This window comes from Corticium candelabrum, chromosome 1 (assembly GCF_963422355.1).
Source record: "Corticium candelabrum chromosome 1, ooCorCand1.1, whole genome shotgun sequence".
Taxonomy (NCBI): Eukaryota; Metazoa; Porifera; class Homoscleromorpha; order Homosclerophorida; family Plakinidae; genus Corticium; species Corticium candelabrum.
This window is the reverse complement of record NC_085085.1, coordinates 8641746-8645072: the sequence shown is the minus strand read 5'-3', so window position 1 is coordinate 8645072 and position 3327 is coordinate 8641746.

The following is a 3327-nucleotide window of genomic DNA, read 5'->3' as shown; positions in this document are numbered from 1 at the left end:
TTATTGGCCTTTGGGTATAGGTATATAATAGAACAGTGGTGGAAGTAATGCTGTTCAGATTACGTTCAGGCTTGTCATCCCCATTCTTTTTTGTCTTCTTGTGACAACTGTCAGATACAACTGTTGGATAGTTTGAGTTTTAGTAGACATTTGGACATTCCAAATTATTTGGTTAGTGTACTGTCACACAGGTGCATTCAAATTACATTAGAGTATTAAACCAAGGTGTCATATACTGTACTGTAATTTCTGTACATGCATGGAAGTTTTACATTTGCTCTTGATGCAAACACATACTTACATGTATGTATGTAATTTTTGTAGGATGGCAGTTTGATGAGGCCACTCCCATTCACTGAATGTGGGGTTGTATTTGTACTTTTCAATTCTAATAGGTACAGGTGTGTGAGAGCCAGTGAAGCTTCAGCTTTATTAAAAACAAACACGTCTTTGTGGCTGGCTGAAGGAATCCAACCCTACAGCAACTGAAAGGACTATGGTTACTAGATCTTGACCAGCAGCAGTCAGATTCTGGGATGCATGTGACTTTTTGTTAGCTAACAAAGCCGTTGAAGAGGTTCTACATGCAGATGAGGACGCAAAAAAGCAAATGTGAGGATGTTAGAGGATGTGTATGATGCGAAGAGCAACAATTGCTAAGATGCCTGAAGAAAACAGCCTTTCAAGAGCGACAGAACTCAAAGAAGACACTAGGTTTGAAAGTGATAAAGTCAATCGTGCAATCAATTAGGCATGTCTATTGGAAACATGTGGCTAAGACAAGTCTGATTTCGTTTCAATTTTGAACCTTTCCACCAAACCACATGGCCTCCACCTGTGCTATACAGATAACCACACGACCTTCTTCTTTACCTGCATTATACAGATTCTTACCTTTGTTGATTCATTTTAATACTGTACAAGATGAAATATTGGCAGGGAATTTGTTTTGGCGGGTGGGTGGATTTTCAGCGAGCGGCAATATAAAATCAACTACTAATTGGGTACTGTGGTAGACCAGTCTTTAAAATCATTCACTAGGGCTCCACACAGAGCAAAAGGTTTTGTCGCAAGTGGCAATCAATTAAAGTAATTAGTCACCAGCTCCGTACATACGCAGTAATGGCCTTGGAGACCCAGTACAGACCATAGAGCATTTCGAATGCCTAGGAATCCCATGCAGAGTAGCTGAATTGTACAGTACACCTACTAGCAGCATGTTGCACTAGCTTAGCCTCATCCCCAGACTCACATGAGCCTGGCAGTGTCTGGTTCCCGTATGACACTTTCAGCCTCCCGTGAGTCTGGACTCACCACACCTACTTTCACACACTTCACTAAGTGTCACCCCACGTGACTAAATAGTATCTATGTCACAAACTCAATTAGCTTATATCTATCTAATGTGTGACCCAGCAGATTGTGTATCATGCCCAAGCTTCCGAACAGCGCATGGTGACTCTCCACGGTGAGTGATTCACCACGTTCACGCTATCCAAATCTCAAGACGACTTCAGCATGTGGAAAGGTGAGTGAATTCCTATCTAAGTTATTGTCCTACTCGCGTAGACTGGCGAGCCTGCCAAGTCTAGTTACAGCGATCCGGACTGCGCATGTAGTTCACTCGTTGTTTTGTCGCACATCCGCTATCTGCACGGCCCTTGCTAGTGCACAGACTCTAATGGCCAGTAGGGCGTGCAATGGCAACAAGAGACACATTGACATGGAATTGCAGTCCGCTCTCCGTGTTTTCAATTATGATGACTTTCGGGAGAGTAAACTTGGAGTCTCCAGGGCCATTCTATGGGGAAAAGACATCTTTGTCCACACAAACGACGAGTGAACTACACGTGGAGTCCAGATCGCTGTAACTAGACTTGGCAGGCTCGCCAGTCTACGCGAGTAGGACAATAACTTAGATAGGAATTCACTCACCTTTCCACATGCTGAAGTCGTCTTGAGATTTGGATAGCGTGAACGTGGTGAATCACTCACCGTGGAGAGTCACCATGCGCTGTTTGGAAGCTTGGGCGTGATACACAATCTGCTGGGTCACACATTAGATAGATATAAGCTAATTGAGTTTGTGACATAGGTACTATTTAGTCACGTGGGGTGTCAAGACTATGACGTGGGGTGACACTTAGTGAAGTAAGTGTGTGAAAGTAGGCGCGGTGAGTTCAGACTCACGGGAGGCTGAAAGTGTCATACGGGAACCGGACACTGCCAGGCTCACGTGAGTCTGGGGACGAGGCTAGCATAGCTGTGGAGTGGAGCATCTGCAGGATAAATTGATCTCAAGACGATGTCCGCAGGGAACCGTTTTGCATTGGGTTGATGATCTTACCAGGAAGGAACGACATGACAGTGAGCCAACAGACGATCAGGCAAGAGGCACAAGACAATTTGAAAGCTATGTATGCTGTACCTGTATGATGCAATGCAGCAGCACCTTTTGACGCTTGTGTGACTGGGTAATTGGGAAGACTTTGGAATGTAATCACCCACTGGAAATAGGAGTAAGCGTTCTCCTACTTCTGTAAACTGAAGTCATCCACTGCAGCAGGAAAATAGTAGCAGTATGATTTTCGCCTGAGCAGCAGCTGCAGCAAAACAAGATGGCTATGATACTAGCGGTGGCATTATCAAATGCATAGTACATACAGCCGTTACCTCACTGCGTAAGTTTGATCACAAATTGCCTCCATCTCTTCCAAGCCACAGGAATACAAGTGACAGATTACAATAAGGTGTCAGATTTCAGCGAGCAGTTGTCTCTTACTTGTACCCACATGCCATGTTGCCAGAACTGCACTTCCCAGCTGTTCTGGAAGAAATTGAAAGTCCAAACCAACTGGTGACCAAACAAGAGTAGATTAGGTCGCCTCTGTCGACTTGCTAGTGTTCAGTTACTCACTTACTGCAAAAACGGTCACCAATAATTTGGTCACATTGTAGAGCTCTGCTCACCCACTCATTTTTTATTTCAACCAAGTAAGTAAACACAAAGTAATTGCAACTCTGTCAACAATTAAATGGCAAATCTGGCAATCAATAAACTGTGTATAAATCGGATATCACTACTAACACTTATACGAACTAGACACTACAACACACCTAAACAAAGCTTACAGCTAACTATGTAAAGTCACTATTAAAGTATCGTGCGGAAATGGTAAAAGTAGCATCATTGTTTTTGACACACTTTTCAATGATGGCAGACACCTTGTTTTGGATGATTGACAAGTTGGCCCTTTGAAGACAGACAGCTTTTTCCTTCTCCAATGCATCTTGAACTCGCCGGGTTTTAAGCCTGAACATAGAAGA